Source organism: Protopterus annectens, chromosome 8.part0 (assembly GCF_019279795.1).
Source record: "Protopterus annectens isolate FY-2018-M chromosome 8.part0, PAN1.0, whole genome shotgun sequence".
NCBI classification, from domain to species: domain Eukaryota; kingdom Metazoa; phylum Chordata; order Ceratodontiformes; family Protopteridae; genus Protopterus; species Protopterus annectens.
Window position 1 is genome coordinate 1424671871 of NC_056741.1, and position 27090 is coordinate 1424698960.

Genomic DNA, 27090 nt, shown 5'->3' on the forward strand with positions numbered 1-27090 from the left:
ACGCTGAGACTTTTAATGTTTCGAACTGCTGGGTCTGTACGGCCATACCAACAGCATACGGGGGTTTATTAATGACTGCTATCCCCCTAGGGGTCAATGAGACCTGGGAAAATCTGTTTTTGACACAGTTGCTATTAAAGCACCTGATAAGGTAGCACTGTATTTGCCTGTGACACAAAAAGGAATTGTATGTTTCTATAAAAATGATACCATCCAAGTGGGATGGAGTAAGTGTAATGTTACAGTACAATATAAATGTTATAGAAAACCAAATGATTTGAGTGGATCTTGTAGTACAGATTATAACTCATTTTTGAAATCTATGCATAAGACTCTTGACCAGGTACAACGCAATCCTGTACTTTTTAAACAGTTATCTGTAATAGACAAGAAAATGTTTCATGCAGGACAGTCATTTCATAACAAAGTAATAACTAAGGTAGAGGACTGCTATTTTGTGTGTGGTAAAAAAGCATATAAATGGTTACCTGAGAATTGGTCTGGCAGTTGCTTTTTGGGGTACCTGGTTCCGGCCATCCGACACACTGCAGTTTTGCCTCAAGGGAGTATTCGAAATACTCGAGACGTAACCAAAAAGACTGTTAAGAAACCCGAGGATCCAGTGGGATGGATCGAAGCGGGCTTGAAAGACCATCGTGATGTGGGAACCAAACTTGCACACATGGACTTGAGTGATGCTGTCATATACTGGGCAGATATATCACCTATGTATGGCAGAGTTAAATCAATATGGGAGCTGCGAAAACTGTCCAAACTTCTAGAAGTAATGAGTAATGCAACTTTTTCTGCTCTTGAACTGATAACTGATGAACTGAATGCCATGAAAACTGTAGTGCTCCAAAACCGAATGGCTCTTGACTTCATCCTAGCGGCAAGAGGAGGAACTTGCGCTTTGATAAAAGAAGAATGCTGTGCGTTTATTCCTGACCATTAGCATGAGATTAATGATCATCTCGAGGTGATTCAGCAAGTGTCGGCCATGACCAAGCCAGGCCCAAACCCTCTGACAGACTTTTTTCAGAATGCCTTTGGGGGGTGGGGCTCCATTTATATGAACATATTGATCACTATTGGGGTAGGATTACTCCTAATAGGAGTTTGTATTTGTTGTGGAATCCCCTGCATGAAGAGATTGGTTAAAGAATTCATAGATATATCCGTATCTGAGACTATGTATCAAAGTACTGAATTTGAAGAGTTGCTAGAATGTGAAACACTTTCATAAAAGTTTAAACTGAATGACTTTCTTAACTGCAAATCCTGAATGGAAGTGGTTAGGAAAAGAAGCAAGCTGTTTATTCTCTTTTGAAAATAGAATAAAAAAGTATTAACAGGAGGGAAATGTTAGAAAAATATGTATTAATGTGTGTATGCTTAATGCCAATTAATAAGCAAGTATTTTAATATGCTTTTCATTCTATTTTTCATGCACTGTATTTTATACAAATTAAGTTTCATATGAGACTGAAAAAGATGCTTTTTGAAAACTGCAGTATGCTTTCTGAAACTTGCAAGTTGCCCTCTGACCTAGTAACTGCTAGCACAGCAATATTCATGTTTATGCCTTGTGGAAATGTACTTGAAAAGCAGGTGTTTATCTGCTAGGTCAGAAGTGAATGAATGAACAATGCCTTATGTTATAAATGTAATGATTTTAGACAAACAGCTCTGTCCAGAGGATGGGAACCTCTGCAGCTATAATAATTTAGAGATAAAGTAGACAAAGGATTATTAAAGAAATGAACTGCTAGCATTGTGCTTGATTTAGCCGTAGTATCTTGAATGTAACATAACATGTATCTAACTGGGAGTAACCAAGGCCATGTTGTTTTCCTCAGGAAGTTTCACATAAAAATTAATAAATCAGCAGAGATTCATGGGAAAGATGGTCAGCAGATGATGATGAAAAAGGTGGTAATCTGTTACGTCAGCATGGTAGGACATGATCAGTTTACGAATGTATAAAAATGAAAGTATTTCCTGTTTCTGGTTAGACAAACTCTGTATTAGCACGTTTTTGTCTCCTTGCTGCAAGATTAAAGTGCCTTAACCTGAACCTACCATGTTTTGATCATTTTTAAAGTATATTTTTTCCTTTGACAGTTACCAAAGCAATGGATGAAGGTAAAACAGTTCACACCTCATAAACCTTGACCTGGCCAAGCCTTTTAACACAATCCCCTACTCATGTGTAGTACAAAAGATGAATAATGTAGGAGCAAACACTCGCATCACTAGCTTGATTTCAAACTTGCTCACAGGATGCATGAGATCAAAATAGGGGAAGAGACCAGTCACCAGTGGAGTCCCCCAGGGATCGGAGCTGATACTTTTTCTGAGACTTTTTCTTTTTGGCATATACATCTCAAAAGTAAAAGGATATACCAAAGGGCTTTGGCCAGCTAAGTTTGAGATAACTGCAAGCTAGGAGCAGCTATTAAATCCCCAAATGACTTAACCATCATGCAGGAAGGTTTGCCCCAAATGATAACTGGTGTAAAAATCATGACAATACCCTCTGAGAACTGACCCAGTTGTTTGGCATTTGGGAATTTGTGTGTACAGTGACCTAATTTTTGACCAACATGTGACCAAAGCCCTAAGAAAGTCATTCTATAGTGCACAGCTTATAAATAAATTGATTGTGACTAGATCTAGAGATGTTATTGTCCCCCTTTACAAAGCTCTCATTAGGTCAATCATTTTGTATAATGCCCACTTTGGCATGTATCTGCCCAGTCTCATGCAACAATTGGAATACCTTCAGAAATATTTTACTGAAAGGATAAACTATAGGCCTTGCATGGACCACCTCAAAGATGTATTACTATACTCAGTATCCTATGGAGCATTTAGTGGTGACGTGTCTGGCATACGAGGCATCCTCCGACTTAATACAGATGGACCTACTGAACATCAGCAAGTCAAATGGCATTATAAATACTCAGTCCAGGTATCTAAACTGAATGTTGTGGAGAGATGGATATATATCACAGAAGCTACCACTGTTCCAGAACACACTATCCATTCAAGTAAAACAAAGCTCATCCCTGTTCATATTCAAATGCAACTTGGATCTAAGGATGGGTAATAGAAAATGTACTCCAGGATTGCCCCTCATGCCACTAATGGATAGAGGCAGTTCCTAAATGCTGAATCCCTCACATGGGGTCCCTTCAAATTATCTATGTTATGTTCACAGTTATTCTCACTAGGACTAATATACAATTATCAGCCATGGGATAGGTAAGACAAATCAGAACATGCTAATTCAAGCACCAAAAGGGAAATGGATACGTTTAAAACATCTTCTTTGAACCTATGTTGTGGTAGTAAACAGTTATAAAAAAATTGCCCTTTTTAGATCACTAAGTGCCCCTCTCACCCTCTGCCCCCTCAGCCTTCAACAGCTTCTGGCGCCTATGTGTATGGGCAGTCTATTCCAGAGTCTGGGGAGTCTCTGGGTCAGGAACCTATCCCAACAGCATGTTTTGTTCATTGTGATGACAAGGTTTAGATTCCTGGAGCGTGTGGTTCTGAGGGATTGGGATTTCTTTAAGTGTAGCATGTCCAACAGCTCTGGGTTTGACATGGCTGTGTATGTTAAGCAGAGATCGCCTCTAAGTAGATGATATGTGACAGAGTATAGGTGGAGTTTTTTAGACAGTCAGCATAGGGCATCTGCTTTAGGCCTATGATTCTTTTAGTGAGGTATTTCTGTGGCCTTTCCAGTTGTTGCAAATGTCTTGAGAGGTACATACCAAATGGGGCATTGTATTCTATAATGGGTCTAATGAGGGATGAGTACAGTGGGACAATGACCTACTTTTTTCTGGATGAAAAGCCCTTAGTGATGAGGTGTGCCACATAGAAGGATTTCCTGACTGTTGTGGTGATGTGGTTATTGAAGGTGAGACCACTGTCCACCTGTGTCCCTAAGTCTCTTATCACACTTTTGGTGTTTAGTGTACTGCTACCTATGTGGTAATGCATGGGCACATGTTTTTCCCAAAGGAGATAACTATACATTTCTTGGCATTGAGCTTGAGCCCATGGCTCTGGCACCAAGCATCTGTTTCTGTAAGGCCCTTTTGTAGAATTTCCACATCATTTGGGGATTCAATAATGGCTCCCAATTTGCAGTCATCTGTGAACTTTGTTAGCCAGAGTCCCTTAGTGTTGGCCTGTACTTCAGAGAAGTAGATGCCAAACAAGAGCGGTCCCAGGACTAAACCCTGAGGTACTCAACTTGTCACTTGTCTGGAGGTGGATTTGGAGATGACTACTTTTACAGTGTGGATTCTTTTAGTAAGCTAGTTGGCAACCCATCGAGTGATGTAGGGATTAATGCCCAGCTTAGCAAGTTTATCTATGATTCCAGAGTGGGGGATGGTGTTGAATGCCTTGGCGAGGTCCAGATAGGCTGTGCGGACTGCCTTACCCTTGTCCACAGCTCTGGAGACTGATTTGAAGAAGTCAATCAGGTTCAGGGGACAAGATCGGCCCTTCATGAACACAAACTGGGTGGGGTCCAATGTTTGAAGGTTGCCAATGTCTTTGTTTATAAGTTCCATGATAATACATTCCATGGCCTTGCATATCAGGCTCATCAGACTGATGGGGCAGTAGTTCCCAGGATCCAAGGTGGATCCCCACTTGTGGAGTGGGATAACTGCAGCTATGTGCCACACAGTGGGCAGCTATGGTGAGGCTATGATTAAACTTGACACTTAGGTGAGGTGCCAGTTCATTTTGTAGTTCATGTAGTACATAGCCCAGGATGTTGTCTGGTCCCATGGATGCTGTATTCTTAGCTTTGGAGAGTGCAGGTTTTACCTGTGTGGCCGTTATTACCAGAATTTGGCAATATTTTGGTATTGAGATGGGCCCTTTAGGGGGTGAGGGGGCTGAAGTTGGCACTTCATCAATCTGCCAGGATATTGGCAATATCCTTGGGATCAGTATATTTACTGCCATTCTGTTGTAGTTCAGAGCAGACTGAAGCATTGCCATATAGATTCTTGACATAGCTATTGAATGCCTTGTGGTTGTCTTTGGAATCTTTGGCAATTTTATTTTTGTAACTAGCTTAGGAGGATTTTATGAGGGATCTCAGCTTCTTACTGAGGCTGGTAAGGGAGTTTTTTTGCATTCTGGTATTTTCTTGGGATATCCCATTCAGCCACCCAATTCCCTTCCATGGTTGCTTCTATATCATACATACAAGTATCAGAACATACTACTCCATTCAGTAATTGATAGGAAAGGTGACTTACCTTGTTGCTGGGCCAGTACTGAGGACAGTGCTTGAGGGCTGACTATGTTGGATGCACATAGTACATTCCCTATACATGGTAAATCTCAGGTAGTGTCATGTTTAGCATCCCTTTTACTGTATGTGTGAGTTGGAGAGTGGTATCAGTCCCTGGGTCCCTACAGTGTCAGTGTGTGTGTGCTATGTATTGCCTCTTTTTCAAGGCATGGGCATACTGGGCATGCCTCCTTCTGCCTACAGGGGTAGGCTCAGGATGTTTCTCCTCAGAGTCCCTTTGTGCCTGTGCTGGCCTTGTCAATGTTGGGAGGCTGTATGGCCCTGCCTCGTGCTGTTCCTGCTGCAGCTGTTTCCACAGGATCATATTGTGTAGTATGGTACATACTATGAACATTTGTGTACATGTAGCTGGAGAGTACTGCAAGGCTCCACCGAGATATGTCAAGGCAGTGGAACTGTGACTTGAGCATCCCAAACACATGCTCTACAATGATCCTGGTTTGTGCATGTGCCTCATTATGGTGTTCTTGTTCGGGTGTGTGTGCATTTCTGATGGATGTCATCAGCCACGGCTCCAGTGCATAGCCAGCATCCCCCACTAGATTGGCATATGGGATGTCCCCCCTGGCAAATGCCTGATACAGCTGTGAGCAATGCCAGATGTGGGAGTCATGATAGCTTCCAGGGCTGCCAGTACACACATTCATGATAATGCCCTGGGCATCGCACATGACCTGGCAGTAGATGGAGGGGAAGCCTTTGTGGTTTATGTAGACCCTACCCCACTCACTGGGTGGTGCTTTGATGTGGATGTGCATGCAGTCTATAGCACCAATTACTTCAGGGTATTCTGCTATACGGTGGAAGAGACGCATATGTCTGGTCAATGCCTCACGGGCAGTGGGGAAATATATGTGCTCATTGGCATGTGGTGTCAACTGGTGGAATTCCCTGGATGCTGATGCTTGTGAGACCCCCATGATATCCCCAGTTGGTGTTTGGAAGGTACCTGTGGCTAGTATTCTTAAGCCTACACATACTTTGGTATCCACTGGGATGGGTTCCCCTCTATTAGTTCTGTCTATGAGGTGTGTCCAGCACAGCTCAATGATTTGCTATAGAATGCCCCTATCCACCTTAGTTTTGCCAGTTAAAAATATCCCGTCTGTGTACACCTGTGTTGTAGAATTTGTGGGAAAAACCTGTCTGTAGGGTGTTTGTATAGTTTACAGTAGTGTGCTCAGCTGCTGCATGTGTAATTGGCTGATTCTGATACATTCCACCTGCCAGCTATGCTAGTTCTCCTTGATTGCCTTCCTACTGCTGTTTCCCCCTTCCCAGTTCTTCCCTATTTAAGCCTTGAGGCATGCCATGCATAGCCAGTGCTGAAATGTAAACAGTGCTGCCATTTCCTCTTTTTTTTCTTTTTCTTTTCTTTTTTTGTTTAAATCCCGGTGCGTGGCATGCACACCCATTTAGTCTATGTACACACTTCTCAGGCAGATCTGACACCCCCCCCCGTCCTTAGCTGTGCTTAGCAAAGGGCAAACACGGGCCATAGAGCTCCAATGAGCTTACAGCAAGCATGACACACCCCCTTATGAAGTCATTCAACTCTTACACTTGCACTGTTGTATTGCTGCACCTACATGATTAGGTACAAGCTGACACTTTGAAGAAATATGTGATTCAGTATAACTTCCTTCATTTGCATACCCCAGTGTGTAGGTAGTTAAGTTATTGCACTAACACAGACCCTTTTACCTTGACAACCAGTGCTCCCTGGTATTGTTTACATTCTGCATGCCATTGACTATAATGGTAAAATGCAGAATTAACTTAAAATTTAATTTTCTTATTTTTTTTTTATTTTCAGCACAATCCCGTTTGCGTGCCTCTGCCCTATGTTTAAACGGCTGAGATAGGCCAAAAAAAGTTTAATTTTCATAATAATTAATCACTTTTCAATGCTAATGGCCTTATAATTGCTCATTGGCATGTCTAATGTACATAATACATGCTTTTCTATGAGCTGTCATGCCTCCGTTTTGTCAGTTGCAGAAATGTACTCAGTTATTTTCTGAATGCATTTCTGCACTGACACTGTTCTAGCATGGAGACCTGGCAGCTTGATGGATCACAAAATTACCTCATTTGCATGGTTTTCACCAGCAAATGAGGTGATTGGCATATTTGCTGTTTTTTTGTGCTAGAACAGTATAGGGCCGCTTATGCACATGAAAACGGCACTATCCTGAATCGCTCGGCTGCCATTATCCATGCAGGAGCGCCTACACTGTTCGGGCATGGAAATTTCAGCTTCCTGAACCCCAGGGACTGTATTTACTGTGACTTATAAAATTTGTTTTAAGACCTAGAACCTAAAGAGAACTACCACTATAAAAATAGGCTGTGCTCAAGAGTTTGCCATTTATACTTCTTTCATAACTCCAATGGTTCCAGAGATATGAACATTTGTTTGAAATGTGAGGACATAATTTGATTCTATCAAAAGGCTTAGGCTCTGCCCATTGGATGTTACAGTACAAACCTTCTGAGCTCCATTCAAGTGAATGAGTTAAGCCTCCATCATCTCTTGTCTTTCAATACATTTCCTACCCATAACTTTAGTCTATCTGGTCCCAGTGCTACCTACTCCTACCTGTGTCTTAGCATAAATTTAACAGAAGTCAACAGATTCTAAAGCCTTTTCTATAACTATTGACTTCCCTTTCTCATCCTTAAGTCTTCCACTTACAGTTTATTTTCTTCTTATTTTATAATGCAGGCTGGGTTCTTCCATTCTGTCACTTCTCTGTTTGTCTAATCTAACACCTGCTTGCCTCCATCTGCAGCTTCAGACTGCACCTTTTATGTGTTTTAAAGGTAATTCTCCTATTGCTTTCAGTACCATATCCCACACTTTCCTTTATTTCTGCTGTACACAGTCCTTTCCAACTAATTGTCCCCAGATTCCATCACACCATGCTAATCCTACCTGTTTAGCATCATCTTAATTTTCCAGTGCATCTTTCAGCTAAGCCATCTAACTTGAAAATTCCTTCGTCTCTGCCCTAGACAACCTCTTTGAATCATGCATGAAAGAAACATAGTCACATTCTTAAATTCTTTATTCATGTAGCTACGCCAAGTGTACCCATTGTGTTTGTTTTGTTTTGTCCAGTAGCTTCACTACTGACACTTAACTTGCTCATTCATCCCAGGGACATGGGAGCTGGGCTCTCTGAGGCTGGGAAAAAGCCACACTGTCCATTAGTTTTTGCCTGGAAGTCCCAATCAGCCATTCCTCAGTGAGAGTCAGGTGATAGGAAGTAGGCTAACTTGTTGATCTTAGAGGTGACCTACCATCAGCCCAATGGTAGCACCCCCACCTCAGCAGGTCCTCTGGGTTGTTTCTGCTATTGGTGTCTATTGAATGGAAGCATTTCTCTGCAAGGTGGATTCCTCTTGGCATTATAGATGCTAATCACCATGACAGAATGGACTTCATTACATCAAACTCCATTAGGTAATATCTAGTGGTCCCGCTTGGTTTCACCTTTGTGGTAAGCCATAGGCACCTCCTTCTCCTGATAATAGCTGCTTGCTCTCACCTATCTAACCCCCCTTCCACACTTGCTCATAGAGGTACCAGCTTCTGGTCTACTTTTTGACTAAAAGCCATCCTACCTTTCATCGTTATAAAAGGTATATTCTCTCACATTGCTGGGGATTCTCTCCAGGCAGCTCTCCATAATATAACTCTTGATTATTTTGCCTCCTACATTTAAATTTCTGTGTTCAGCATCACAGCTATGACCCCACCAACATCTCCATCTCAGCCTCCCTCATCCCTCTCCCATTCATTAAAATATTGTTGTAGAATCCCATATTACCACCTTTGAGTGATAAATATTTCCTGATTTCCAGGATCCGTCATATATTTTGGAAATTCCTAATCATTGTTCTAACACTCCAATGCATTTTTTTCATAAGCATCACTCTTTTTTCTCTTGTACTTCTCAAAACAGTATTATGTGTCATCTTTTTCCCATGTCTACTTTGATCTGTCTGTTTTTGGGCATACTTTCACTTTCAAATTTGACATCTGCAGCAGTATTATTTTCTCTTTCCCTTTTTTGTATTCATCTAAATATTGCACTAATTGTTGTAGAATATACCTCTTACACTGCAAATCAATACTCTTATTTTCATATCCTTCCCTTCTTGTTCTCCTCAGCTCCTAAGATATGTATGTATATATATATATATATATATATATATATATATATATATATATATATATATACATACCTATACATATATTGCCTGCCTTTCAGCATTACATGCCTGTGGCCAGTACTTCTTAGTATGAGGAATTATGGCATAGCTTGGCTGAGCTCCTAAACCCTCCAGTTCAGGCAGATTTGATCTCTTTTCTTCCATCTATAACATGTTTTAGACCTTTAGCCTACATCCTTAGTGTGTATTTAACCTTTTTTTTATCCAGCCTTCACACTCTCCCCTCTACCCTACTTAAGGCAGATTCTTTCCTCGCATTCTTTCCTATAGTTCATCAATCCCTGGCCTTGCTTTAAGTAATATGCAGCTTTAACTACCTAATGAGCCTTAAACTCTTTCAATTTTACCGTGTACATTTGCCCTCAGTATTCTTTGCAACTTCTTGTCTTTTACAGCAATGATATTTTTCATCTTTTTTTTCATTTCTTTGACTCTTTATTAAGCACCCCGTTTTATAACTGTCTCACCAGGACTTGAAAAAAGGCACTTCCTTCTCTCTCTCTACAAGGCAGTTAAATAAACCAGCAACTCTCTCTGTATCTTAAACTTGATCAGAATTTACTGTCCACTGCAACAAGGGGCAATCATACAAAAACTTTTAACTTAAATCACATAATCACCACTGAAAAATTATGGCTTACAATATTTATTAAGCACTTTTGCCACCTCTTTTATGGACTTTATTAGAATAAGAGTTTGATGAAAGCACTTAGTAATTTTTGGAGCTCATACTTTTTCAGTGGTGTTTATGTGATTTAACTGGGTTTATATTACGTTATCAAAAATGCATTACAGCAAATACCTTTTCATCGACACCTGAACAGCGACCCATCAATTATGTGAACGGCCAGTTCAGCGATTTATTTTCCTAGGCAAAAATCACTTAGCAGACCAGGAAAGAAACATCACTACAAACATTTCAAAGTGAGGGGCTTTGCCCCCCACAACCCCCACATATCCCCTAACTAAATATACCAACTCCATGATCACACTACAGTGGGAAAAGGGTCAAATTCACAATGATGGCCAAGAAATGTTTTTTCCCAAGATAAAACATCACTGAATTGGCTGTTCGAGTAACTGGTAGTCTGATGTTTAATGGTTAATGAAAAGGCATTTGCTGTAATGCCTTTTCAATAATATAATATAGATCCAATTTAACTATCCTGTTTTTTTTACAGTCTTGCATCATGTTTTCCAATAGCAAGACTAATTAAGCCCACTGTCTAGTGCAGTCCTTCATCTCTATCCTTCAATGAGTTTTCTGCAGCTGTAAAGGCTAATTCCCTCATATGCACAGCATGCATTTAGGTGATGAGTAGCACACTGTTTGCAGTGCTGCTCCGTTATGAATGCATCTTATTCAGTTCTTGTTTCCTGAGGCTTTCTCTGTCACTGTGCCTCACTCTTCATCATAGCAGCAATTTTCCATTTAATCTTCTACATTTGGAGCTCTTCTGAATCCCCAAAACTGCTCCAGAAGACAACAATTCTATATTTATTAATATTAATAATATTAATTATTCAGTTATGGTGTATGTATATAAGATGCATTTTATTTTTTTTCCATTCATTCTGAGGAAGTCTAGCATTAGACAAAAGCGCTTACTGAATGACTTGTTTGGTGGAAAATTAAAGAGGCTGAGTCGTGATATTTTGATATTTTGCTGGTTTATTTGTTCTTAATTTTAGTTCTGTATTTTTCTATATTATTTTTTTGGATCACAGTTATTATGAGCAGTCAGCCTGAAGATATTTTTATGGATCTGCCTTCAGGGTTTTCATTGCATGACACCCCAAATGGTTCCATCATCCTCAATCAGGAAGGCAATGTGAGTAAAGCTATCGGTGAACTATATAATAAGGTGAGTGCTTATAACTTTTCTAAGTTGGTGCTTCATACAAGAGATGAACTGTTATGTGATTGCTTGGCTGCTCCACTAAATCTATTTGGTGAAAGTAGAACTGTGAGTGAAGGGCAAGCTGGTCCAAATTTATCGGAGCATTTTTCCTCTTTAGAAAAAGATTGTATTAAATTAAAATGGCTACAATGGGACATGAATGTTGTATTGCTGCTAAAAGAGTACCGAAGGGACTCAGGATAATGAAAATGCCAATTGGCAATGATTTGTCATAGGAGCTCCTAGAGAGATGGTGGAGCTAAATCAAAAAAAATGGCATGGATTAAATTGTTGTGCTTATTGATTACTACAAGGAAAAAGTACATGAGTCAAATGAAGTGATCAAGCAAAATTACTTCTACTTAAAAGAAGCTGCTACAACTGAAAATTTTGAGACTAAGTTTTGTCTCATACAAGATAAGCTGATCAAAGAGAATGAGGTGCTCAAAAAAAGAAAGTTAAAAAAGTTTGAGAGAGATCATCTCGATTATGAACGAGGAACTGCATATCCTCATAGTCCAGGAATTGAAGCAGGAGAGGAGAGCGACCCGGATCCTGAAGACAGAGACCAGTTTTTTGTTCCTGCACCTGAGATAAGAAGATCTGACAGGCTTGCTAAGAAAAGGCCGAGAGAAGTTAATGTGAACAACGGTAATAACAACACCAAAAATGGGAATTTTAAAAGTCTATCGTCCAGTAGCCATAAGAATGAAGGAAGACAGCATTTTTTCCAGCTGGTGAATGTGTATCAGGACACGGGCAGTGGGAAATATACATGGGAGAATGTCTCAGCAGGTCTGGGAATGGGGAAGCAAGATGCCAAGGGGAAGCTGTTCAAAAACAATCCTTCATGGAAGGGAAGGAAAAAAGTGCACAAAAAATAAGAGGTAAATTTCTTGATTGTGACTTTAAAATTGTTAATTTATTACATAGACTGCTCGACTATGATGAAACACAAGTGTTTAGGAAAGGCTGGACTTTTGGGCCTGTGGCTTGAGCAGGTGTATGTGAGACTGTCAACAATTTAAGAGAGTTTGTCAGGAGGTTAAATTTAAAGTTTGTTTTTGACAATAAAAGTGAATGTATGAATGATTTTAACAAACCTAGCTGTTACAATCCTCAATTAAGACCCAAATTGGAAGCTTTTCAGAATGTTATGGAAAAACAGCTAAGAGAGTTATTGGTGAAAAAAACTGTAAATAAGTTCTTCAATTTGAACAAAAATAAACATCTTGCATTGAATAAATTAAAAAATGATGAAAACGTCTTGATATTTAAAACTGACAAAAGTAATTTTCTAGTTGTCTTTGATAAAATGTTTATATTGAAGCTATGACTGTTATGTTACAAAATGATTATTATAAAAAAGTCAGTTTGAATTTTATCAAGAATTCTTATTGTTTTATAGACTCTTTGATAGAGGAGTGGCTATGTGATGGTAGGATTGAGGCAAAAGAAGCATGTTTTTTATTGAATAACAACCCCAGGAAAAGGACATGTTTTGGTTTGTTCACTGCTGAATTTGTTAGAATGGAACTATTAAGTTTAAAGTATTATGATGCAGATAAAGTTTCACTTATTTTGGAAATGCTGGATGTTATATTATCATATATTTTTTTGAATTTAATGACACCTTCTACCAACAAATAAATGGTGTTGCTATGGGGGCTGCTATGGCCCCTAATGATTCAAATGTATTCATGACAGCTTGGGAGAAGAAATTCATTATGAAAAATGAATATTATGTCAATGTTTATATTATGGTTGTTTTACTGATGACCTCTCCCTTATTTGGAAAAGGAACCATGAGGATTTAGTGTTTTTTAAATGATGTTAATAATGCCTGAGATTATTTAAGCTTTATATCTAGTTATAATTTAAAGAAAATTCATTTTCTAGATGTAGAGGTTTATAAAGAGGAAAAACAACTTCAAATTAAGATTTACAAAAAATAAATTGAAAATAGCACCTATTTAGAGTATGGTAATATGCACCCCATTAGCATGAAGTGTTATATTGTTAAAAGACAGTTGATGTGATGGTTTATTTTTTGAAGAGGGTACAGCTTTGTGCAAAAATTTGACGGTTAGGAGCTACCCTGAGAATATTATTAAAGAAAAGTTTAAACTAATCAGAATAGGGTTAGAAAAAATAGACAAGCTAATGCTGATAAATCTTATAGCAATACCAAAAGTTATAAAACTGGGATGGTAGTCCATATTCACTAGATGAAAAACAGATTAAGAATCTAATAAAAGATAACTGGAAAATTTTGAGTAGTTTTCCTGACATCAGAAAGGTAGTAAGTGATACCCCATTTTTTATAAATAAAAAAAGAAAAAACTTTAAAAGCACTTTTCAGGATAAATTAAAACATTCTGGGAATGAAAAAGAGACAATTTTGAAATGTTTGAATTGTAGCTATTGTAAATTTTTATTAACAGGTTAGAAAAAATATATGTGAAAAATGTAAGAATTTAAGTATGGAGTACAGATGTTTGTAGGTGTAAATATGTAGTTTATTTATCAGTGTGTTCTGCATGCCATTCTTACTATGTTGGTAGAATGACTACAGAACTATATAGGAAAATACATGAACATTTATATGCTATCAAGAAAGCAAATAGCAGTAATGCATGGGGGAAACATTATAATACTACTAAGTGTAAAGGGGTGCCTAAGTTTTTAGTGATAGTTAAGGTGTGGGGTTTTAATAACAGACTAGAAGCTGAAGAAGAATTAGACTGGAGGGAGTATTATTGGATAGTTAAATTAGATGCCAGTACTCCCCCAGGGCTAAATGATAAAGACAATATTTACATTTATTTAAAAAGAAGAAGATTAAAACATTAAACGCTAGCATTATGTGTATGTATTTATATTTATAAATACACATATATCTATTTTAAATAATACTGTTGTTTTTAAACTGCACTTGAAGTATAGTTTGCAAGGATGATTCAAATTATGTTACTTGATTAATTGTTCAATTATGGTGTATGTATATAAGATGCATTTTATTTTTTTCCATTCAATCTGAAGAAGTCTAGCTTTAGACAAAAGCGCTTACTGAATGACTGGTTTGGTGGAACATTAAAGAGGCTGATTTGTGATATTTTGATATTTTGCTGGTTTATTTGTTCTTAATTTTATTTCTTCATTTTTCTATAACAACTATACATTTCCTCAAGATTGATTTGATGGCCTCTTCCTTCTCCCCCCTCATTATTCACTGACCATCAATCCTCCTACGTCTCAACTGGCCACTTCATTCTATATAGCTATTAGCCTTCACCAGGTAGCCATCAAGATTGTTCTTATATATATATATATTAATTGTTCTTATATAGCCCGAACCACCTTACATGCCAACAGCTGACCCATAGCCTTGTAATATCCACATGCGTGGCTACAATACATTCAAAATACTTAGATAGGACTGCAAGCCAGGCAAGCCTTCCTTTATCAGGTGTTGAACCTTAATATGCCACAGTAGACCACACTCCCATCCTCCCTTGAGACTTATAAATAGACATTGCCCACATCACTGCCATCACACTAGTCAGCTCCTGCAGTGCCCCAGCATTACATCTGGCTGGAGACTTCCCCAACCCTTATTTTTATTGTAAGGTTACCACTTGCTGATGGATTCTAATCTGACCTGATGGTTCCTGCAGCACCTAAAAAGGACTTATGTCCTGGTTTGTGCTTCCTGCTTGCACTACATACCTCATACTTCTTTTTTCAGTCTAATATATGAGTTTTGCCATTCTGGTAACCTCCTGAGATTCTGCTTGCTGGAAAGCTGGACCAATCCTCATCATCCTTTTCAATGTGATACCTCTCACTTTTCTTTTCTTTAACTTGTTGGGGATAATTTCTTTACTGTATCATAAATGCACCCTTAAGTTTGTTTGTGTCTTGCCTTGGTGTATGTCTCTCTGCTCAACCTGACTTATAATGTGTCCACTCTTTACAACTGTGGAATTTACAAAGGAAGAGATATGACTGTCTCAGTGCCCCCACCATTCCTGGAAGTCCATAGTATCTTAGTTTGCTTGCACATTTTCAGCAACTGATTGTTGGGCCCTACATCACTGTTAGTAGAATAATATAGTGCCAGGCTCTTGCAGCTAAATCAGTCACCACATATTGACTTCTCTAAACCATAGTTAGTTCTGTAATGAAGCTAATACAAACCTGCAAGCCAGATTCTCACATCTCATCCCTAATCACCAATAAGAACTTTCCAGTTACAGATATCAGCAGAAAAATCTGCAAAACATAATGCCACCTAGCAACCATGGTTTAATACAAATGGCATGAAAGCAGTTCAGCAAAAGCATTGGATGTCCTATATCTTGCCTAGTATTTCTATTCTTTATTCTGTGTCTTATTGGTAGGCATGTAAATACTGAATCCCATCTTTAAGTTGATATTATTTTCTTTCAAGGACACCTGTATGGCTCAAGTTAACCCTGTAAACCTGTCCTTATTCTAAATCGACTAATTCTTCATATAGATGAGCCACTGTTGATGGCAGCCTGCCAGGGTAGTGTCCATGTCTCTAATTTTGTTTCAACAGATGCATTTCCTTTTTAAAGTCACCTGTCTTTTCCCACAGCCACTTCATCCAGCCTGCATATTTAATTTCTGAAGTAGCACCTTCATAAGTCCTTCATTTTCCTCTGTTTCAATTTGCTTTCATATACATTCTGTTTGTCTCAAGTTTTCTTCTTTTTCTGACATTTTCTCATTTTAATTTCCCTGGGTTGAGAATGCTAATAACTTAGATTACCTTCTCTTTTAAGCATGAGCCATGACCATTGTGATGCCCCCATGTTGGGCCAGTATTCAAGGAGCCTGAATCCTCATCACCGACACTGGAGAGGGATGTTCACTTGGAATACAAATGGTTACACTCAGTATTTCCAGATGCTGACCTCTCTGCATCAAGAAAAATTTCCTTCAAAGCACACAGTCAGCCCGGGGTCTGAATTTCTCTATCTGTCTCCCTCCAGGTCCCCACTAAAACTCCTCACTGGCACAGCTTCAAAGTTAGGTCCTCAGCTGAGAACCCAAGCAAAGTCCTCAACCAGTCTCTTTGTGAAACCAGTGCTTTGTGTCCCAGCTCCAAGTAGCTGACACACACACTCTTTTGATATTTAATTTTCACACACACACACTCACACCTGGGAAAGGCTGCTGCAGATTATCTGCTCGACCAACTTTGTCCAGACTATAAGGTAGATTCACTGCCACCAGCCAGTTACTATAAGGCCCTTAAAAGGATATCCAGTTGTACTGAGTGAAGTTATATTGATACAAATGGTAATGTTGACCAAATAGCCAGGATTTCAGGAGTGGCCAGGGTTATCACCAAGTAAATATACAAATACTCTCAAAGCTTAAATATTTTGTAAAAAAGGGAAAAGTTTAAATATATTTAATAATAAATAATAAAAGAACATGAAAATACTAAATATCTATTTACAGTAAACAGAGTTTCAGTCACAGGGAATATTAGAAATAACAGAAATGGAAAGTTTCACACAGTTATAGAACAACAGTATTTAGATAATCTCACTATATATTCTTGTATTCTTAATTGACTAAAATAATTACTGTCCCTGCTTACTGAATAGAGCAAGGCAAGATGGGTGAGTGGTCCTTTTTGTCAGATCCAAGATAGAATACAGAATGCAGCTAAGACTTCAGTCTCCTGTAATATTAAAACTTTATTTCTGTATAAAAATGACATCACATACATCTGATAATCTGACTCTGTTTCCCACACTATTCCCCATCACAAGAAGCTACCAGGGTTTGGCACCTATGTGCTACCATACCCACAGATAAAGCTTTGCTCAGATGTGGTACAGCTGTTGGAAGTCATAAAACAATAAAACCATTTCACTTTTCCTGCAGGAGCTACCGACTATTCTCTAGCCCAGACATTACGTCTCTAGCTCCATTCAAAACTGTGGGATAACATTTTTATGGTTTAACCCATAAAGTAATTTAATTTCAGATATATTTTACAAAGTCAGGTAGACTGAGATTACCTCTTCACTTCCAGTATATGTTGTTACAAGGTATACATTTAATTCAGTTACAATAATACATGCATATTTTTTTTCCTTCCAGCAGGGTGCACTGTTGATACAAATTAACACAAGCAGACCTCACAAATACCTTTTCAGCACAAGCATCTATACAAATCAGCTTGATAAACAAATGACATATACTTATTTACAAAATTCCATTCCAAAGACATGCGTCTGGAGTGTTTTTCCCCGGGTCTCCACTGAAAATAGACCCTGTCCTAGTCAGACTTTCCCAGTCAACAAATGTTAAATCAATCAATAAATAAATAACATCCCAGATAGCTTTCTGGTATATGTTACAGATCCACTGCCCTATTTCTCCTGTCTTGGCTGGTGCTATTTCCTATCATCACAACCCCAATCCATTAATGAATTATTTGTCCAACTGATGTAGAAAGGTGGAATTGCAATTGGAGTAATTTAACACTTTTGCATGTAGTGGAATTAGATAAGAACAAACATGCAACACCAAGGCTGGGGTTCATAAGCATTCCCTGTTTCACTAGGAAGTTATGTGCAATGAATAGCAACATGCAGGTTGTGTGTAATTCATTGACATGGTAGAATGAGCAGGAGAGGCCGAGAAACACAGTGGCTCATACTGCATGGTAATAGTGGGAAAATTACATGGCAGTGAGCAATATTATTAAATGAGGAACTCCACTGATGCAACAAACCTAAATAATATAGCAGAAAAGTCAGAAATATATATATTCCACAACTGAATGTGCTACCTCCAGAGCAATTGGCTATAGTAAAATCCTAGTATTACAGGAAAGAAATCATGCAATGAGGTATGGAGTAGCTGTGGCATTAACAAAACTGTGCATACAACAGGCTGTAATCAACACTGATATCAGAGTGTTGCACATTATTACCCTCTGATTCTCTGTATCTTCTCGCTTTTTCTAACATAGCATGCCCTACATGACACTGAAACTGTGGGCTACTACTGTGTGGGCAAAATCAGTTTGCGTGAGATGGATGAAATGTGTTGCAGGCCCTTGGGACTTCTGGAGTACCTATCCCTGTGGGTATGAGTTGTTTTAAGAATACTACCTAAAGGGACCTTTTAGTGACCAATGGATGCCAAAGTAGAGGTCCCCCATGCATCTGCTTTAAGAGTACTCCAGCAGTTCCGTGATACCACATTACAGTATGCGGGGAGTATATGTGGTTTCCTTATGCCATGGAGAAGATAGGCATCACCATATGGGACTTTTATGGCATAGTCAATTTCCCTCAGTACTGGGAACCATAGACTGGGCCCACATTGAAATAGAGGTATGTTAGTCTGTGCTTTGTTGCATAACATAATGCTCAGGAAACAAATGCAGCAGGGAATACACATGCAAGAGGTACAAGTTTCACCACACCAGGCACTAGAATATGAGTACGATTAGGAGACAGTGGTAGAGTTAGAAACAGACAAGGACCATGCCAGGCAAAGGTGGGTGCAGTCTATCATGGGACTAACTAAGAGACAACAGATGATTCATAACTATGCACCAAATCAAAGCATATACAGAACACTAAAAGTGATACATTCAGACCTATAATCAGAAAGTGCACATCCATCCATAAACTGGACACACTGTATCAAACATAGGCTAACCAAATCAGTAGCATAGCCAGGCCTTGGCAAGAGGAGAAACTGCTCCAGGTGCATAGTGTTGAGGGGCACGATCAGCAAATCCTGATCTCTGGCTTTTTGTACTACATGTGTTTGTAGCAACTGCTTGCTACATTATAGCAAGCAAGTTGTTACAATTTAAAAGTAAAAAAAATATATATATTTTTTTTAACTAAAACCTGAGCATTGCAGTGCCCCATGTAGGCAGAGTATAAACTGTAGCAATTGTGTACTATATTTGTAGCAAGCAGTTTGCTACAGTTTAAAAAAATATATTTTTTTAAACTAAAACATGAGCGCTGTAGTACTATGTGCAGGCAGGGTATAAATTGAAACAACTGCTTACTATATTTGTACCAAACAGTTTGCTGTAGTATAAAAGAAGACATTATTGTTATTATTATTTTTTTTTAGTAAAATACATCAAAGGAGGGTTGGTGGCAGAGCACAGATATGGGACATGAATGGCTGGGGCAACTGGGAATGGTTGTGTATTTTTCATCTGAACACCCAGTTGGTGTACGAGTAGAAGGCACATCCATTGTTTTTTTGCTGGGGCGGGTGTACGTCTAAATATAATAGGTTTACTGCTGTGATCGACTTATTACAGTGCAGTGCTGTTAGTTTTTTATTATTTTTTTTTTATTTTACTCTTTACTTCAAGAGATGAGGGTGTAGGGTATTAGTTGAACAAGGTATGCTTCTGAACCAAATAATAAAGTAAAGAAACAAAGCACACTTTCATCATTTGCATAGAGTGTAGTTTCATCAACAGGAAACTATATACATGTTGATATACCTGATATTAGCTTTGTTCTATGTGCAGTGGGTGTATGAGTTTTGTGGGCAAATGTATCCTTGGGTATACTGGGGTAGGGGGTGCTGTTACCATGTTTGCACATGTGTATGCATGTGGCATGGATGTACACATTTCAGATGTATGTGCATGTCTGTTGAAATACAGCTTCAGCAGATGTTGCAGCAATGAGGAGAGCTTCTACTGTCAAGTCCAGAACACCCATAGTAGATATGTGTGCAGGTTATGTGTGCACTCATCCACCAGAGTGCTTTCTCCTGGCAGAGTCACAGGCACCATCTTGCCCTTGCCTTGAGGAAACCATGCTGCATAAATGAAAGCAATGGCCCATATTGGTCATTTCAGTGGCAAGAACTCCATTCCCTCATGGACATCCACATCTGTTCCTCCTCACCTCCACGATAATTCATGGGCAGGAGGATGTAGCACTACATGTGGCTGACCTAGGCCTTAGCCTATTCATGATAGCCCTCAGGATTCAATTGATAGGTGAAACGGCCACATGATACATGTGCCACATGTCCTGTGTGCACAGTAGAACCTGTGTCACACAAGCTGCCTATGAAAATATTCTGTTGGTAGCACATATGGGATGTGCAACTCCTTAGGATATCTTGCACACCTTGTAAAACACATACTATCACAGTGTACATTGAGCTGTTCATAACCTGTGCCTCTATGGTGGTTCTGCACATTTCTTTCAGTAGCAAACACACAGACAGCTAGCTGGGGGGGGGGGGGTAATACTCTTGACAGCTATGGTGAACAGCACACCAACAACATATGCTGTTCCCATGCTCAGTGGAACATGGGGCAACTAAGGGGTACTGCTCCATAAGAGGAGATATCTCTTCCTGGCTAGGCCTGTCTGCATCTCTCTGTCTTTCCATGTCTACTTATGCCTCTGGGTGGTGGTTCCATAAATACAGGGACATGTCCACTGACTTGGATGGGGATCTGGAGTCCACATTTCCTATATGCAGAGAAACCATACCTCCTGGCTATTCCAAATTTTGATGGCCATCACTATCACAGACTGAGTCATCTCCAACTTTAGGCAGCCCTCCAGCCTATGTAGAGAAGCTGAATAAGATTTCACATGTACTATAGTCCCACTGAATGACTGCCAAGTACAGGGTGGTAGCAGCATGTTTTAGGAAACATGTTACCTTGTACTGGTAGCCTTCTAGCTTGAAGTCCTGATGTTCTTACATAAAAAAATGGACACATTTAGTTATATGTAGTACAATAAACACTCAATTTGCAGTAACCTACAACATTGGAAATATACTCCTGGGGCATCCCCATCAGAGATTCTTACAGTCTCTGGGTCAAATATCCAGTACAAATCATGGGCTAGAGATGAGTCTTACCCGTAGTGCAGTGAGACATGGAACTATTCCATTTCATTTAATGGTGTTTTGCCAATGGGCTGTATTCCATCACCTTAAACTCTCATGACTGGCAATCAGCATGCTCTTTAGAGGCATGTATCATGTTGGGGGCCCAGCATCCAACCTAAATGTAGTCTCTGTTCTACCTATCAGCTGTATTGATATCATTAATATCATTCTGCCAGAAACAGGTATGCCACAGCTGGTCAGATTTATCATGGCTGATCATTTGACAGCCATGGAAATGGAGAATATGCAACAAAACCTCATTACTTTTACTTGACAGACATAATTCTGTGAGAGGAAAGAATAACTCATGAGAGGATATGCATAGCAGTACAATTTATAACACACTCTATCAACTGGCCTGTATGCTGCTGTTAGGTCCCTGCAATCAATCAATCAATCTATCTATCTATCTATCTATCTATCTATCTATCTATCTATCTGTCTGTCTATCTATATGTCTGTGTATGTGTTTGTGATCTATCACACACCCATATGCACTACTTACAGATTTTGTATGTTGCCCCCACCTCCACCACCCAACTAAAAGGAGACAATGTAGCCAGTATACTTGACTTGTCCAGCCTGCAGTTGTCACTAGTAGCAATGGCTTGCACTGTAGCAATCTTCCTGAACTATCATGTGTGCAATGATGGAGTGTGGCTGACCTTGCAGATGGCATGCCTTTGCCTAGAAGACTGAATTCATGGTATGTACAAGAATGGATACAATGAGTATAGAAGGGAACATAGCCCATATGAGTGCAGACTGTCTGCATGCATAATGTAGGTACCTCACCCACTGGTATACTGCCATCCATTTCAGCTGTAAGATGTGTCAAGCAGCTATGCAGGCATTTATGTTTTGTGCTTTGTGTTCTACAGGGGTGTCACTGCCCACAAAAGAGACCTTATGCAATTTGTATTTGGATAACATCAACCTGTATGGTATCTAATGACAAGCAGTCAATCTACATATACATACGGGTTTAGATAATCTCTCCCATTATTTATTTGCACCTGTGCTTCATAATGCTATTATATACAACACTCCTACTGCTGTGCATTGCCCCCCACCCACAAAAAAAAAAAAAAAACTGTATCACAATGCCAGTCAAGTATACATACATGAATAAGTGCAGGACCAAAGGTAACGTAATCAAGTTCTACCTGTACTGTTGTTTTTGCAATGAACTGTATATGGACTAAAAAAAAAGCAAACATACTTACCACCTGCACAGTTTATCTTTACTAACTGAGACACTGACTGTACAACTTACTCATGAAATCCGTGCTGTAGAATTGTACTGATGACTTCCTCTACCAGTCTCAGACATTTCACCTAACCTCATGATGAACACACATGGCATGACTACACTTGATTACAGGTGTAGCTTACACATGTTATGTTACCACATGGTCTAATAGAACACATTGTGTAATCAGTTGTACAATGCAGTACTATGTGTTGCAAGAGCAGCTAAATGCAATGTGTGACACTGTATACTTAACTCACATAGCACAAAATATAAAAGTCAATGCACTTGGAACTTCAAATTGGTCACATGGCACTTGTTAATCATTCATAGTATAATGAGGGTCTTGGCTACAGATAGGCACTATTTTGAGTAGAAAAAAATCCATACCTCTGAGCAAGGTATGTATACCAATGAGGCAATAATTGTTAGATGTTATTGAAATGTTCTTTCTACACATTGAACTTGTGGATGCGATCATGCCAGGAGGTTCCCCTTCATCTCAGGTACCCGCATGAGCACCTATGGAAAGCACTGAGCATACAGGACAATGTGTGTGTGTGTGTGTGTGTGTGTGTGTGTGTGTGTGTGTGTGTGTGTGTGTGTGTGTGTGTGTGTGTGTGTGTGTGTGTGTATGTGACACTCTGGAGAATAGAGGTGTGTGGCTGTCAGGCCTTAGAGCTTCCTGCATTTTTTCAGTTCATATAAAGGAAATGCTTCAATTTTTTCAGTATATATTTTTTATTTATAGTTTCTGAAACATTTAACAGTGCCTCGTAGCGATGTTATATTGATACTGTATTCCATAATGAATGAATGAGTAATAGCAGTGATAGCTGGAGTTCTCATATATTCTTTTAGCCCTAGTTGAAGTGTGTTTTTTTTTGGAACAGCAGCATTTGCAAACAGACTGATGGTTGAAAAGAGAGCATCCTCTGGATTCATGAAGCTCCATGCAAGAATAAAGTTATTCTTACACGGAGTGTTTTGTGTCTGTTTAGGATAGCAGCGCTCCTTGTATATGCATGAAGGCGCACTGCTATCTATACTAAATGGACACGAACCAGGAACGCGTGCAGGGGGCATGTGTCAGCAGTCCCAGCACCTGAAACACACCCCATTCACTCTGAAAGTGCTGTACAGCACTTTCTGACATGAATGAGTGCCAAACTATATAATATTAGAGCCTAGCTCTAATATTATATAGTAAACGAGTGTCCACAGACACTGAAATGTAAATAGCTAACATTTCAGTGTTTGCAGACACTAAAAAAAAAAAATTACCACAAACACCTATAGAAGGCAGGATCCTTAAAGTGCACACCCCCAAATGTATGCACTCTCGCCCTACATGCATGGAAGCAGTAGGGCAAGAGGAAAGGAATAAAAAATAAAGAAATGTAATAGTATTTTTTTTCATGAAATAAATTTGCAGTTTAAGTGCCGTACAGCTTGTTTGCATGGCGAGACTGGCTGAAATCCTGAAAATGATAAACAAGTGGTTCTGTGATAGGAAACATCATCAAACTGCTGTAGGATAGTGGTACTGCCATGGTATAGTATGTAGAACATGCTGGGTTTGAATCCCCCTTCTGGAAAATTATTTAATAAACTTTTAAGGAATGTGAATGATAGATGTCAATCATATAGCTCACATATAGCACAGTAGGAGTGGGAATATGTAAAATATAAATGTAAAAAATGTATAACTTTAATGAAAAAAATAGATTTAAGCAGTGCTTTGCTAGTATAAGCATTGCTTACCTGCATTCAGCTCTGCTTAGCTGGTGTAAGCATTGCTATGCGGATTTGCACAAAGCTAAGCATAGTGCAGCATATTAAAACTGGTCAATCATGAAAAAGTGTGGGAAAACAGCCCTATTTAAACTGTACAGGTGGAAATACAGCCATAATAATTTGGGATTGCACACAGCAGGACCAAAATGGCTGGTGTCAGAGAAGGTGTGTGCTTCCGAGCACAACGTTGGGGCATCCAGGAATCCAGGGTCATGGTTGGGCTCCTAGTTAAAAAACATGATGACAGGCTACTGCAGGGCCAGTACCAGGGCTTGCAGTAGAAAGCAGAGGCCTGGGACCAGCTTGTATGTGATCTCACCAGTGCCACTGGCATACCCCAGACTGGTGAGCAGGTACGTCATCACATAATGACCTGAAGCAGAGGAGGGGTGCACTCTTGGACTAATGGATATAAGAAGCCCGAGAGCAGGATGTCCCACCAGTCTGTAAGTATGTAGTCTTATGTATCTCTAACTAAGTATGGAAAAAGTTCAGCTTGTGACTGTGCAAGTGTAATTAATGTATGATGTCTTCCCATACGGCTGCTGTGGAGAGGTCTCAGAATATGCAGGCTCATGCATAGTGACTGGCTCGGCTGCATCGGCAGTATGGTGATTACAGAATACCTCCTACTATTAGCAGTAAGAAATCAAAATTATAATAATGATACTACTGCTTATATATATATATATATATATATATATATATATATATATATATATATATATATATATATATATATATATATATATAATTGTGTTGAAAAAGTCAGGAATAAATGCCTGTGTCAGGCTGCCAGTGTTACAATGGAGTATTCCCAGCTGTTGTGTAAGAAAGATATCATTAGCAAACAAGGTACAATATGCAGGAGAGGAATATTAGAATATGTATGAGTGTGTCTGAGTGAACCTGCCAAGAAAGTGCCATATCAGGGCTACTGTAACAGTTAGAAATGAAAAGCGTTCCCCTGTGCAGATCATGCAGGAATAGTAATTGTGGGGTTCTGAGCCATACACAGATATGTATGTCAAAACTAATAAAAGTGATCCCAAACACTGGTCTGTGTCATCTCACTTATACCTGATAAATAGAAATGAGTATGTCCTACAGAATGCATTAACTGAGGTTAACTGATTTAGCACTGCTTATCTACATATTTTAGAATGGGCATGTCAAATAACTAGAAAAAAGCAACAGTAGATATTCCCATCATAATGTGTTTCACTTGTTTGTCTGCCAGCATTGTCCTGTGTTAACCTTTCCATTTCAGCTGTATGTAGCTGTGAATGTACTGAGAAATGTATAAGGCTAACAGGTGCAGACCTAAAACCTACACTGTGTACTCAGGAATCTAAATTACAGTATGTAGTTGTAAAACAGTCAAATGTGCAATCCAACTAATGTGCACATGTTTCACAAACAGTGACACCAATATCTGTTGTGTATGCATAAAATTACTGAAAATGGGAAACAAATAATGCAACACGTGAAAATAAAAGTACTGTGCACAAAAATATGTACTAGATAGAAATGTCACAAGCAAAGCACAACACTTTCCCAATTGTTCAGTCTGATAAGGACTAGGGCTGTAGTTCAATTTTCCACACACATCATGGTTCGAATCCAGGGACCGACACTAACATCACAGTCTGGTTCTACAGTTTTAAACTGCAATATGAATAGAAAAAATAATGTACTGCAAAACATGCATTTCCCATACAGGGCACACAGGTAAAACAATCTGAATATAAATACTAGTATGATGTGCATAACTATGAGAGGTGTACAACTGCTGTGTTGATCAGCCCCAGTCCTACAAATAGATGCAAGCTAGACATCCACACTCTGCAGTCTGGCCCAAACAAGCCCCTCAAGTGTCACGCTGTCATGGACAGTTTCCCCAGTTGACAAGAAACCTGCACACAGAGAATGTCCCAGTAGATGTATGTGAAAGACGCAACACACACTCCAGGGCCTGTAACTAATATGTGAATCTGAAATATGTGTAGAAACAGCAATGTAATGTGCACACAGTTCAACTGGACAGGTCCACAGGTAAAGAAATTGGTATAGAAACAGGCCTGATGTGTATAACTAAAATAAGGGTACAATTGCTCTGTTGATATCTACAGCTGTTGGTGTGCTGTAGCAACCCCATGGCCCAGGTAGAGTGTAAGTGTGGTCAGAAGGTGGAGTAGTGAATAGTAGTGTACTGACAAATATACTTGATAGCAATTGTCAATTGAATCTGTTCCCTTCCCACACCACTCAACTGATCCAGCCATCACACTGAAACCAACATGGGTATGTTCCTAAACAAACCTTTACTGCTGGGATCATTGTTCCATTTGGTTTATCATTGTTTAAACTGTATGCATACTAATATCCCCTGTTGCATAATCATCTTATTGCCTGCCTGACATACCACTAACTGTCATGCTGTTGCAACCCTGAATGCCATTCCATATATGCATGGGTTCTGTTTGCTATGGCACTGTTATAATTGCACTGTTTTGGGTTAATGGGAATAGCCATGCATGCTATTTTGACTAATGTTGCAATGTATTGTGCATGACTAACCAATA